The sequence below is a fragment of the Sinohyriopsis cumingii genome, chromosome 6, assembly GCF_028554795.1.
Source record: "Sinohyriopsis cumingii isolate HCF-2022 chromosome 6, ASM2855479v2, whole genome shotgun sequence".
NCBI classification, from domain to species: domain Eukaryota; kingdom Metazoa; phylum Mollusca; class Bivalvia; order Unionida; family Unionidae; genus Sinohyriopsis; species Sinohyriopsis cumingii.
In genome coordinates this window covers 164,547,249-164,563,185 of record NC_142966.1, presented here as the reverse complement: position 1 = coordinate 164,563,185, position 15,937 = coordinate 164,547,249, and positions in this window count along the sequence as shown.

Below are 15,937 nucleotides of genomic sequence, written 5' to 3'. Positions count from 1 at the left end.
ATGATTGATGGAAAAAATATTGAATCAATTCAGAATGATGTCGACGTTGCTACAACAATAATAGGATTAGCAAGATATTCTGATGATTATACAAGATCAGCAGGTCCCACAATGATGTTTGTGAAAGATAACTCCGATAACCCTGAAAGTAATCCGTACAATATAAGACGACCAAGAAATTTTGCCGATAACAATGATGCTGATGTGTGGTCGGTGGTTCATGGTTCTAATGACAATTTCAACTTGGGATTTGCAGCACGTAGAAATATGTTGCTAGGAGGCAATAGAGGTTTTTCATGTACAATTCCACTATCGCATATTTTTGGATTTTGCAGGAATGTTAAAAAGGTTATTTTTGGAGCTAGACACACGGTTGTTCTTGTAAGAAAGAACGATGATAATGATGCTGTGTGGAGACCCGTTGGTGACGCTGGTAAAGTAATATTATCGAAACTTTCACTGTGGATGCCGGTAATGACTCCAACGATCGCAGGAGAACAAAAATTGATTTATTTCATGGATGCAGGTGGTAAATCCTTGTTGTCATGGTTAACAACAAGCACAGACAGTATGCAAACTAACGTTAACGGTCAGTTTACATGGCATATAGCATCACAACAGGGTGTTTCTGCACCACGACATATTTTTATTGCTTTTCAGAGAACCGATCGTTTAAACTCACAAACTCACTCTCATATGATATTTGACCAACTAGGTCTCACAGATATTTCCTTACGGATAAACGGACAACAGGAACCAACAGAAAATGTACAACTAAATTATGCATTAAATCACATAGGACGTGCATATCATCGTTTGATGTCATTTATGGGACGTGATCAAAATGTTGATACTGGGTTGCAAATATCACAACTAGATTTTAAAAAATTGTACCCGATTTATTATTTTTCATTAGAACATCTTGATCTATCAAAACAATCTGTCGTTGATATACATCTCAAAGCAACATTAAATACCGGTGGTGTTGATTACAGAGCGATCGCGGTCATACTTAGCGACAAAGCCATGTTACTTGAAGGTGGTAGTGGTCGAATGAGAGTTGTTGATGCACCGGTGGAAAATATTTAATCGTGTTATTTAGAAAAATATTATTTATATAAAAATGTCGTATAGTCATGTTAATGTTACTCTGACTCCGGGTCAGGTAAAAAAGCTTCAATCAAAAACCGCCAACAAATGTGGAACTAAAATATCACTAAAACGAGATCAGATTAGTGGTGGTCCAAACAAATTATCGTTGACAAATAATCAGATTAAACATTTCAATAAAGCCCTAGAATCAAAAACTGGAGTTCAATTCCATCTCTCCCCGAGCGCCATCAAAGACATGGTTAAAACCGGTGGTATATTCCCATTTCTCGCTGCCATTCCGGCATTACTAGCTGCAGCTGCTCCAGCCGTAGCAAAAGCGGCCGCGTTAGGTGTTGCTGGAGCGGCGGGTAAAAAAATTTTCGAAAAAGTTACTGGTGGACGATATAACAAAAAAAAGGGACGCGGCTTACGATTGCCAGGATCTCGTTGGGGGAGAGGCCTAAGGCTTCCAGGGTCATTTCGTTAGACGTTCCAGCATCAAATTTTGATTTACTTGATGCTGCTAAAAAATTAAAAATATCCGCCTTTAGAGGTGTTTTTATGCGAGATCAATTACCGAAACAACCAAACAAACTTGAAACAGGTATTATTAATCTTGACAAACGTTCCGGACCTGGTACTCATTGGGTATCATACGCGGTTGATCCGCGTGGAATTGTTTATTTTGATTCGTACGGGTTAGCTCCACCTGTTGAATTTATCAAGTATGTCGCACCACTCCACGCAACAACCAGAGGTTCCAAAGTTTGGTATTCAACGCTACCCACACAAACAAAGACAGATCCGCCAATATGCGGCCGTGAAGTAATTAATGTACTCGACGCTATATCAAAATCATCCAGGCCGCCACATAAAGTCGTGCACGATTATACAAGCAACCGATTTGTTGCGCGTAAAGCATTTTAAACAACGGATCTTATTATAATGGTTGACATTTACGGAAGATCTTCTACTAGTAAGAAAATAAAATCCGACGTTGATCTGTCAAAGTATGCGACTAAAGATGACCTTGCTGATATTATGAACCTTGCTGGAGTTGACCCAGATGAAGTTGTTATTTTTCAAGATCGATATGGTAAACTAAAAACCAGCAATATCAAATGGAATGATATAGTCCGGCGAGTACTCGGTGCAGTTACAGATAATATTCCCGTGTTTACTGACGGTGGTAGAATCAGAGATTCAAGTATGTCACTTAAAACCATCAGAGATGAAATTGCAAAAAGTGTTGCTAATCGCGTGAGAAACACCGGTGACACGATGACAGGTGAACTTAGCATGAACGGGAACAAAATAGTAGCTGTAACAGCTCCAAAATCTGACAACGACGTCGCAAACAAACTATACGTCGACGACGTGGATGGAAAACTATCCACGCTGCGGGCCGAATATGATGTTCACGTAACCGGTTTTACAAGGCTTCGAAGAAATTTTCAGAAAACCGATGATGCCATAAATAAGTTCTTTGGAACTCCTTCCGTCATTGACATGAAACTCGTTGATATCAAAAGTAACCTAGACACGATCAAACGAACACAGCTAGACATCGTAGCGGGAATTCCTGAGATTATCAATAAAACCAATCTGATTAAAATTCCAGCTGAAATAACTCCCGGGCATATCACAAACATCGTATGCACGGTATCATCGGGATTTGCAACATGGTCAAAACAAAATAATACTATCAAATATACCGCAACAAGCACTGGCGTGTACAGGCTATCTGTGTTTAGTGCTGCAAAATTTGAAATATTTACAACGTTTCCATGGCGTCATTCCACAGACAGGTTTTCCGGGGTTGTATCTGTTATATTAAATATCGGAACCGAAGAAATATTTATTCTGGAAGCAGCTGATAGGACATTAACCGCAACATCTTACTGGTGGTGTTTGGAATTTGTAGCTGAAGCACATCAATTGGTTACTGTATAAAAATATATATGGACGGTGCACAATACAGATACAATCAAGCGCGTGAATGGCAGGCGGCGCTAAAAGATCAAGTTGATCAGTATACAGTAAAAGTAAAAAAATATCGACGACGATTGGTTATCGTTGATGTGATTGTTTATTCAGTATCCGCTGTTGTTGCTGGAACCGGTGTAATATTATCAGCGTTGACAACGATGGCACCAGTAGCTGTAACTATTTGTATTTCAGCAGCAACAACTATTGCAGGTGTGCTTAATATCATCACAAAAAAATATGTACTTGTACGAACGAAAAATTATCCGATTACAAAATAAAATTACATACAGCGACGGTAGCATACTCGAAATTATCCTCGTTGTTATCAGCAAGTCTCAGTGATGGAATTATATCTGATTTCGAAATTTCAATGATAACCAAAATATACGACGAAGGTATCGGTATTAAAGATACAAGTATCAATAATGACAGAATTACTCCAGCAGATCGTGACCAACACAACTCCGCCAAAGATAACGATGATCTCGGTAAGTTCAATTAATCCTGAATTTAGTGTTAATTTTCCCACTGTAATTCCAGTAAAAGAAATAGCACTAGCACAATTACGAGTATATTACAGCTGGCCAAATATCAGATCAAAATCATTTAATGGTACACCAGCAAATAATTCACTCGTATTTGCTAACAAGAACAAACCCGATGGAACACCTGACTGGGTTGTTGTTGGAATACCAACCGGCAGTTATGAGATTGAAGAGATCAGTGAGGACTTTGCGCGTAGAATAAAATCAATAACGGGAAAAGAATCAAAAATATCAATTAATGTTCATGAACCCACCCTGTCCTCGACGATTGAAATAAACTCGCCTGATTATGCCGTTGATATTTATCAATCTTCAATCAGATCCGTACTAGGATGGCCTGAAATTCCCCCGGTGTATGTAGGACCACCAGAACCAACGAGGGGTGATTTTACGTCAAAGACCAGTCTTCGTCATGATATTAAAATGAGTTCAGAATGGTTAGATTACATAGAAGTAAAACCAGGATGGAGGGGGGGAGCACCTGTATATGATCCTAGAGCTCTTTTGTATAATCTTAATGAACGTGTTATTGCTTTTGATATTGATTCTATATTTGCTTCAATAAACTTAGACCATGAAATACAGGTAAATAATTTACGTGATAGTTTTCAAGAGTATTTATTTGATTCAACATCTGCGCGCGATAATATTATTAGGTACATAGAAGTTTTAAATTATATAGTTAATTCTTCTGAAGTTATCTATAACAGAATTAGAGATATGGTTCTTAAGTCATCAAGCGATTATAAAAAATCCTTCGCAGCCAAGTACAAAATACCCGAAGCTGACATTGCAACGTTTAAGTTTCCTGATTATAATCCGGATAAATTAAGAAAATCTGTCAGTGATGTCATTGATGAGTTTTTTCCTAAAATACTCGATGCGTGGAAAAAACTAGCACCATTAGCAGTTGTTCTCAGATATGATAATGATCCACATGGCGGCGGAAGACACGTATCTCCGGGAATCGTTAATATAACACCGACGGTCGCGGTCAATCTGGTTTGTGACGTAATCGATGGCAGCTATCAAATAGATCTCGGAAGATCAAATCAAGCTCAACAAGGATACATCCTGTACACGTTCACACCACAAGTTCCCCCTGGAAGTTTAATCGTGCAAGAACCAACTAATCCCGTGTATTTGCGGTGTCACAATAATATGTTAACACGAATCAATTTTAAACTCACAGACCACCTTAATCGCTTAATTGACATACGTGAAGAAGAGCTTGTAATAAATCTGTATGTAAAGTCGTAAGACTTTTGTCGTAAGACTTTTGTCGTAAGACTTTTGTCCTAAGGATTTCTGTCCTAAGGACTTTTGTCGTAGATCTTCATGTAATGGAGGGTTTTTACACGCGAGGATTTCTTAACAGTTAGAAGAACATTTGTAACAGAGATCAGACTCAAATTCGATCAACTTAAAAAAATATTTTATTATTACTGGCACAAATTTGTGTTTGGTACAAATTAATCGGCCTGGGCAACTAAAAAAGCTGGTCGATGAAAGTAAAAATTAAAATTTCTATCACAAAAAAAAAATAGGATTTATTAATTTTCCTGATTTTTACTGAAATTGTACAAATTACTTGATTTTGACTACCAACTACCCCGTCAGAAACATAAAAAATGCACGAATTACTTGATTTTGACTACCAACTACCCCGTCAGAAACATAAAAATGCACGAATTACTTGATTTTGACTACCAACTACCCCGTCAGAAATAACAAATTCTAACCTTGTCAAATTGTTCCTAATAAATTTTATTTATTATAAATTAATTTTATTTATTAATAATATTATTTTTACAGAGATTTTTTTTTTTTTTTACTAAAATACAACGAAATTGCTCAATTTTCCTGATTTTGACTACCAACTACCCCGTCAGAAATCAAGTAATTCGTGCATTTTTCTTTGATTTTGACTACCAACTACCCCGTCAGAATCAAGTAATTCGTGCATTTTTCTTGATTTTAGTAAAAAAAAATAAATTAATTCAGTAAATAAATAAATTAATTCAGAAATAAATAATTTGTAAAATTAAGAAATTTGTACAATTTTATGTTTTTAATGGGGTAAATGGTAGTCAAAATTAAGAAATTTGTACAATTTTATGTTTTTGATGGGGTAAATGGTAGTCAAATTAAGAAATTTGTACAATTTTATGTTTTTGATGGGGTAAATGGTAGTCAAAATTAAGAAATTTGTACAAATTTGTTAAATTTCAGTAAAAAAAAAAACAAATTACTAACCCATCAAATTCAGAATAATATTTCTGATCAAAGATCTCAGTCATCTTCATCGGAATTACTACTCTGGATCGTTTCACGATCTGACATAATTTTTCTTAATAGTCTTATGCGAGTACTAATCGTTTTCTTTGCCTCATACTCGTGGGATAATAACGATTTAATTCTTTCTACGGCGGTAGAAAGAGGAACGAACTCCTTCACATGATCATCTTCTACGGTAGCTAGCGACTGAAACATTGCCGATTGAATCCGTTTCATGAGCCTGTATTCAGATGATAGTGTGTGTGTCCCCTGGGTTTTACGTTCTTGTAAAATCTCAAAGTCAGAAACTATTTTTTCAGGATTAAGTTCATCAGATATATTAATTCCATCTTTTTTCAATTTTTTAATAGCGACAATTACATCATTGATATTTTCATGGTTCATTATATAATATATAAATCTTTAAAATAAAAAAAATATCCCTAGAACACCTATCGAGTGTATTAGCGAGTTCGTCGGGATGTTTCAGGGACAGCACAACCAAGAACTCGTAGCTTGCCACCGCAATCTACCAAGTTCATTAGGCAAATATTCCCTCTACGAGAGCCCCTAACCCGCCAAACAACGGTCTAGAGGCCCAAGAGGGAGGACAGCACAATCCTCATTAAACTCGTAGCTTGCCACCGCAATCTACCAAGTTTAGAGGATATACACATAACATATAACTAACTAAGGACGGCACAATCCTCATTAAACTCGTAGCTTGCCACCGCAATCTACCAAGTTTAGAGGATATACACATAACATATAACTAACTAAGGACGGCACAATCCTCATTAAACTCGTAGCTTGCCACCGCAATCTACCAAGTTTAGAGGATATACACATAACTAACTAAGGACGGCACAATCCTCATTAAACTCGTAGCTTGCCACCGCAATCTACCAAGTTTAGAGGATATACATATAACATATATATAATGAAATGGATATATACAATGAAATGGATATATACAATGAAATGGTTATATACAATGAATGAAGAGCCCCTATCGAGTGTATTAGCGAGCTCAGATTATGAATGAACGGCACTAACTAAGGACAGTACAAACATGTACGCTCAGCAAAATCCCACCCACAATAATTAATCCAGTGGGTGATACGAAAATATGTATCACCCACAAGTCAATGTTGTGGGTGGGAATTTTGCTGAGCGGGGGGGGTTTTGCGGTTCCCCCCCCCCCATTATAAAAATCGCAATTATGCGTACACCACCGACAAATTGTCAGCCATGGGGGTTTGATCCTGGACCGCGAGCGTCACAGTCCAATACCATACTGATCGAGCTATCAAACCTTGTTACGAACATATGTTTTGGAAGTTAATATATAGTTAGCTATATAGCTAAGGAACCAATATTTACAGTAAACAGCGGTTTCTGAATAATAACAGTTTCTGTATTTATAACAGTTTCTGAATAATAACAGTTTCTGTATTTATAACAGCGGTTTCTGAATAATAACAGTTTCTGTATTTATAACAGCGGTTTCTGAATAATAACAGTTTCTGTATTTATAACAGCGGTTTTCCTAAGCAGACTGAGAATCAATAATAACAGTGGCATGAACACACACCTGCAGGTCGATTACCATGACAACGGTTTCTGTTCCACACACAGCTTCCTACGGATCAATAACATTATCATGATCTCTCGTAATGTTGTATGATGGGGAAATATTTAAAAAACATAAATAATACTTCTACGAGTAATTAGTTAAACTGACTAATTACGATCATAAAAAATCAAAAATCTACGAAGAAAACTATATATTACAAAGTAATTTCCCCTTATATACTCAAAAATTCAGTAGTGTATGGAGGACCTACTGTGACATAAATTAAAAAAATTAATTCAATGTGGTGATGATAGTTAATAATGTGGTGATGATAGTTATTGATACTGAAAGATAATTTTCTGTTTATATTTTTTCGATAAAGCTGTTTTATATATATTTTCTGCGACTTTTTGTACTGAATGCGAGTGAATATCAAAATATTTCGCAGCAGCACACGTCGAACGAAATATAATTACTTTGCCAGTTTCTATGTTTGTGGAAATTACCGCCCTCTTTCCGATTGTCTTACATCTTCCTGTATTTCCACGTGTATTATTCTCGCTGTGAGAGATAGCTTGTAAATTGGATAAATTATTGTTTTGAGGATTTCCATCAATATGATCAATAACAAGACCGTCATTGATCATCCCATTATGACATTAATACGTAAATCTATGACACAGATAATGTTTCTTTCCCCCCCCCCCCGCATGTGAACATTAGATAACCAACATTATTAATATAACCAACTTGTCTCTTCAACTTGCAGTGTCTGATGATACCATTAATATTTGATTCATAGTTTGTTATGACAGGATGTGGGACAAATATATTTTGCTCCATTATAATAATATTATACGTTTAAATTATTGTTTGTCTGAAATCTTGATATATAATCCCTCACGGATTTTATAGCGTTTTCACCGCTATTATTTTTTTTGTCATAATATCTTTTAAGTTCTCTGAACCGTTTCCCGCCGCACTTCCCACATAATTCTGTCTTTCCTCGCACTCCAATACCACACCGTAGACATGGTATTGGTCCTAGACTTCCTCGTCGTATGTTTTGTGAGTGTATCCAACAAAATTCCCTTCTACAGGATTTGTTGCATCGATTTACTGAGCCGATCATCAACCATCTGCATTGGGACATTGTATATATATATATAATTTTCTTTATTTAAATATTTGTTTTAATTATATGAACGAGTTTGAGAGATTATCCCAAACTAGGCCTGTTAAATATAAATTCAACCTTGACAGATTATCTTCTGACTTGCCAGTACGAGATCTGGTTGATCCGAAAAATAAAAGTTTGATCTCGAAAATTCACGACGCCAAGAAAGAATTTTACACGGATGGTGCATCTCATACATGGTCAACGTTCAAGATTATACGCAACACTGGCAAAGTCAGTGTCGACAAAGTCAAGGAAGCTGTCAAGGACGCTACAATGAATGACAAGCGAGCGGCAACTATCATTAACTACATCGCTGAATACGAGGGCAATCAAAAATATTTCTTCAGAGTAAAATTTATTGTATTAACAGAAACAGGTAGTTGGATTATCCGTGACAAATATGATCCTGTCCTTGGTAATAATAAAACTATCATATTAAGTAAAAATTCCAGACCGGGTCTACTGACGGGTATTGACAAACCGTATTATGAGCGAGCATATCCTGTAACGGCGGTTATTTATGGAATCTATGAGATAAATAAAAAACCCAACGTTGATAAACTAGCGCCGATGAAATTTTCAAGGTTAAATTGTGTGGCTGAACGAGTAATAGAACACTTTACAAACGCGATGCGTGGAAATGGATTAACCGATTTAAGGCGTGAAAAAATAAACTCGTGGGCTGATTCAGTTAAGGATACCGGTGCTACAATAAAAGATGTTGCTGAGTTAGGAAAAATATTAAAATTTCCAATAACCGTAGCGACAATAACGGGAGAAGTACTGTACCAGTCGAAATATAAATCGAAGGGAGCTCCAATAAATATTATCGATCATAACGCGCACGCATGGACTAACGCGGTAACAATATTTCCACGTGATCGAACTGTTAGATTTTACCCCACAGATAATTCTGTGGCAGATAATTCTGTGGCAGATAATTCTGTGGCAGATAATTCTGGGGCAGATAGTATGTTTGATTTTATCAACGAAATAAGTAAAACCGATCCTGTATCGGTATGGTTATTTAAAAGTAATGAGGAGGGTGAATTTGATCAGTTTGTCAAACCGAACGGTGAAATATATCGCACAGAATCCCTCCATGACGAGATGAAAAATCTTGCGACGTTTTTACAGTGCAAGCACGCGGAAAATACTGACAAATTACTAACTAATTGTTTTACCGTTCCATCTGTTGCGGCTCATTTCGCCAGAGAACGAAATTCATGGAAACCAACACGATTTGATTTACTCGAGGACGTACGCGCAAGTTGCGTCGAATATGGACATGGCGGATTATGGAATACCAAATACAATTACAATGATGTTATTTCGGTTGATATGGTTGCATGTTATCCAGGAAGTTTTCTGGGATACGGAGATTGTTCGTGTACTTTGAAAGATTTGGTCACCCTACAAACGAGATGACGCGAGTGGCAATTAATGGACCATTACCTGATTTTGATCTGACTAGATTCGCCTGTATTGAATCATTCGAGCTTAACGAAAATCTTCACAAGATTTGTTATGTTTGGTTTGGTAGACATTTTTGTGAAAAACGTTGGGCACCCATAGTTTTGTTGCGATATATGCTAGATTGTGCGATACTGACATCGTTGGTGGTCAGTGAGGCAATTATATCATATCATGCACAGACCAAAGTTTGGTTGCCCATGTCAGATTCTGAAGTTATCAGCGAGTTTAAGGATGATATTCCTAATAAACTCAAAACCGCAAAAGATCTCGGTAGAAAAATTATAGGAAAATTTACTCAAGGTGGTGCATATGATTATAAAAGACATCACGCACGATTAATTCTAGATGATGCCGAGTACGATTTTATAATCGCTGATACAACGGCGAAAAATACGTTTGTAAATCGAGAGAGTGTTTATTTATCCGACGGAACAAAATTAGGTACGATCGTTAGTTACATAAATGACGTATCCCCGCAATATACTCATCTAAGATCTTCCATGTTGGCTTATGTTTCTATAAATTTATTATCGATGATTAATAGATTTCCTGAGACCGCAGTCAGAGTCGCAACAGATTCGTTTTATATTTCAAGTAAATATTTAGAATCTGTTATGAAATTTACAAGTGATGATGAACGATGGGGTTCGTGGAGAATAAAAAAGGAACTATTACACAATTATGTAGAATCAGCAGATGTTCCAGTGAGAGATTTTTATCGTGAGGGTAATAAAATATCAGAAATGTCGAAGGCACCATCGTTGAGTGATCCAATAACCAGATATAAGACAGTATATCTCAATGGACCTGGTGGATGCGGCAAAACAACTCGAACGATTAATGTTTTTAAAAATTCAGATATAATCGTGCTGACACCCACACATAGACTTGCACGTGAGATGAAACAGCGGCAAGTACAATCGTGTACGTATCATAGTTTCTTTCGGTGGCGCGGGGATACATGGACTCCTGAACGGATGGGAGAAAAATATATACCTAAAATAATTATTTGGGATGAGATATGCACGGTGTCATTGGATACATTAAAAACGTTTCTTGTTTGGTTGTTGACGAAAAATACCGCCATAATAATGTGTGGCGATCATGGTCAACCGCCGCCCTTTGTTGGACCATCTCCACATGATTGGTTAAAAAATTTCGTTGATTATTACGAAGAAATAGATGATGATCATAGAGCTCTTGATGCAAATTTGAAGGAGTTTAAAAAATTAATCAGATTACAATCAAACAAAATTCAGTGTGAAATATTACGCGGAGTGATCTCAGAGACATCAATGAGTGATTTTTTGAACTCATGGAGACCCAACGATTTGATCGTAGCAAGTAGAAAAATAATCAGAGACGCTTTACAACAACAGTTATTTCAACTACATAAAGAAAAACACTCAGAATTATCCGTTCCGTTATGTTATAGACCATCAGATACACGAAAACAGAATATTAATGTTGATATTCCAGGACCCTTGACAGAGTCAAGGAAACAGATTCTCGTATTAAATGATATTGTCGCCGTTGATATCAGTGTGGTCGAAGATGCAATACACGCTGACAAATCTCCATGGGTGTTGGGATACGCTATGACCATCCACTCGTCTCAGGGATTAACTATTTCTGATACACGAGTCTGGATTGTAGACGATCGCATCGAGTGGTCAAATTTAGTTTATTTAGCGGTATCGAGGGTCAGAAATATATCTCAATTACGTAGAATTATAATTCCTGAAATCGTTGATAAATTTAACATCATCGATGATGATATAATAAGAAAAAAATTAATCGGATACAAACAATCTGATAAAAAAAATAAACGTGACTTTGATCTTGATGTTGAATTTATTATTGAGTTAAAACAGCAGCAGAATAATCATTGCACCAGTTGTAATTGTATAATGTTATGGCGATATTCGAGTAATGATTCAAGACAATTTACCGTAGATAGAAAAGATAATAGTCGCGGTCATACACGAGAAAATACCATGTTAACCTGTCTTGAGTGTAATCGACGTAGAGGCGCTGGCACCCTTGGCGCTAGTGCTAGTTAAGTGATCGAAATCACTGAAGTGATCGCGGTGGTAGTTGTGTATCCGCGGGAATTATTTGTAGTTGTTCACGTGTAAATCCACGTTGAGGAGCGGCCGAATCTAATCTGTAGATTGCAGGTCTGGAAACGCCTACGTTTCTCCCAGTGGATCTTGTCACGGTAGATATTTTGTGTGTGGTAACACTCCAAATAGGATCGGTCGCTCTCGCTTTACCACCTTCAAGTTCACCAGGCTCATATAAATATCTGACTGTAACATCACCTAATATTTTTTGTTTTCCAGCATCTTTTCCTTGTGTTGGTATATTTTTTTTTGTGACCGCGCTAATGGGTTTCATGTTGGTTGTTCGTGTGATCTCATTATTTAATGCAGCTATCACGCCTGGTAATCTTGCCACCCATTCGCGAGATCTTTTATCCTGAATAAATTCCCTCGCGTATTGATATCCAAATAACCGTTCAGCAAGTGTTCGATTAAATCGCTCAACAATTGCTTGATCACGGTGAATTGCAGTATGACCTCGTCGTATTTTGGTATTATGTTGTTTCATCAGCGATGATACTGGACCAAGAAATTCCTTACCAGGATCAACCTGTAGTAACTGTGGCCATCGCAGACCACCTCGTGGTCCACCACCTCGTTGATAAATTCGTTCAAACGCATCGGCTACTTCAGATGATGTTTTCGCTGATAGCGGCTCTGCTTCTTTATATCTACTTGCAACATCAACTACGGTTAACGCGTACTTGTACGTTTTTCCACGCACAGTATCATGCGGTAAAAACAGAATATCAGCTTGATGAACTTCATTAGGAACACTGACATCGAAATACGCGTACTGAATTTGTTTAGGACGTGGTAGATAAATTTGCCATATTGCTTGTTTAGATAACCACGTTTTAGCAGTAGAATGTTTAACCGCCGCTGCATCAGCGAGTTTACCAATTGCTGCTTTGCCTCTCCAGTATCCTCTCGGTGAATAATAAATTGATTCCATTATTAATTACCAGCCCCAATCGCTAATTTACCTTTCATCGAGGATCTTACTAACCAATTAGCTAATGATTCTCTAATATTTTTATTTTTTATAGAATTTAATGAATGAATTAATTTTACATCTGCAATATGCCTATCTTGTAGATTTTGACTTTTATAAGCTACATCATGAGCATGACAAGCTCGATCAATAGCATTTATTGGTTCCTCGCCTGGTTTTGGTTGATCTTGATTATCGAGCCTGATATCGAGTCGAGTACCAGGACCGCAATAATTATATACTGGTAGATGTTTTTCTCCACTGTATTTAGCCCATGGAGCACCTGGAAACTTTGACATCAAATTAGCAATATCACCACCGCGCTTATTAGGTAAAAACGAAAATTTCTTTCTACCGCATATAGAACATTTTCCACCGTACGCAATTTTTTTTTTTTTTGTTATAACTGTGGCTAAATCAGTAGTTGGAGTTTTAACTCTACAGCGTAAACAATATAAATTCATGTTATAATATATATGGATATAATTGATTTCTCAGCAACTCGGCAGCGAGAGCCAGTTAAGCATCATCCTGCGCTACCGAACTCCATCAGAATGATTATCATAGGACCATCTGGATCGGGTAAGACGCAATTATTACTTAATCTGATAATGAGATGGTTGAAATGGGATAAATTGTATTTAGTAGCACCATCCGTTGATGATCAGCGATGTTATGATGTACTTAAAGATTTCAATGAAAACGCACGATTACTGGATGAAGATAATGATGTTATAGAGTTTATAACCGATATTGATGAAGCACCATCCATAGATTCCATAGACGGATTTATTAATAATTTAGTTGTATACGACGATGTGATGCTAGATAAACAATCAAATCCAGCCAGAATATTTTCCCGAGGTAGACACAAAAATACAGACGTGATCTATGTTACTCAACGATATACACAAATTCCGAAGGTGATCAGAGACAACTGCAACATTTTAGTTGTGTTTAATGGCGTAGACACACACACGTTGCGAAATATTCATCAAACTTGGTGTGGTGGTGACATGGATATAATTAAATTCAAAAATTTCTTCTCACGAGCGCAAGCTACCCCGCATGGATTTATAACAATAAATTTACATGATCCAAGAACAAGATATCGTGTGGGTATTGATAAAATATTTGGGTAACAGGGGGAGCAGCAGAGAGGGTACCTACCAACGTTGGTCGTCAAAAAAATAAACAAGAAATAAATAAACACGTAGAGTACTTTATTTTTTCAGATACTATTTCGAACTGAGGTTTTATTAATACAATCGGTCATTACAGAAATAAAACATCTCAAGGAAAAGTTCATTTGTAAAATCTTGACCTTTCTACGAGATGATTTATTTGTTTGTTTTATTTGTTTTGTCGGAATTCTATGGTCTGTTCACCCTCTCTGCTGCTCAAGCTCCATTCTAAATAAATATCCATTTAATGGCTATGTCAGTAAGAAACTTATGGTACATTGTTATGTGATAAAAGTATTAGCTTCGACAAGTGCAATTAAAAAAGAAATAATTAAAAAAGCCCCGTCCCCATATTGTCTTTGAAAATCTTGAAAAACGTTTAAGGTGGTCTAAACCCAGACCATCAGGGCAACCCACAACACAAGATAGGACCCAATGCTAGATTATATAAGGTAGTCTAAAAACCTGTGTGATAAGGCGCCTCCCGAACCTCAGCCTGACCTCCTTTACCTCGAACAGACACCAACAACATACGTGCAGTGCACGACCTAACAAGCAGCAAAGCGACCGTAGGTTGGGTCCAATTCCCTTAGTCGCAATACCATAGCAACTGAAAATAGAGTGCGTGTTGGGTCTAATCCTACTCAACTTGGCCCTACACTCTGATCGATAGGCACTCAATGGTACCTCGAACTGACGGAAAATTAATACGTGTTCCGTGAACCCATTAAAGCCTGGGGGAACTGGCACTATACCTCGCCCTAGGAGAAATCAAAAAGCCACCCGTGGTGGCATTAACCAGTGGTAAATGTCCAATTGGACGCACACCACTTAAATTCTAGATAACAACAACATCAAAGATTTGGGTATTAGATGATGTTTTCCTTCAAGTCCGTGCTTAAAGTATTTATAAGAAAAAGCTCGTCAGTCTGGCTACCCCTGTTGATTCGTGAAGAACGAAAAATGAGTAACAGAACTGCCAAATTCTTGGAACTTCAGATGCACCTGGAGTACGCCAGGCGGCTCCTGAATGAGCTGGCAACGGAGGCCATTGTAGAAGAAGGCATGATTAAAGAGGAAGAGGAGGAGCATAGAAGGAAGAAAGAAGAGGAGGAAAAGAAAATATATATCCTGTCTCATCCTATGATGATACCTAAGTGTGAGGTGAAACCTGAGGCGAGGACGCCTCCACATGTCACACGTCAGCCACAGCCACAACAACAGTGTCAACAAGAACCACATCTAGTGGTCCACCAGAGAGAACAAAAACAATGATAGCATCCTAGACTGCGGAATATAAGACAGATGGGAGTTTTCATTATCACAGAAGCTGAAGATTGTGGTGCTGAGGCTACTCATCAAGCCTCTGCAATCGCAACCACAAGGGTAAATTGGGAAATTGATTGGAGCAGACGATGCGTGTGCGGTGCCAGACCTGGGAGATGCCAGCATTAGCCAGGTGTCTCTGAAGTTCAAAACAAAACCCACCAGAGTTCTAGAAAAGAGACTATTAAATTTG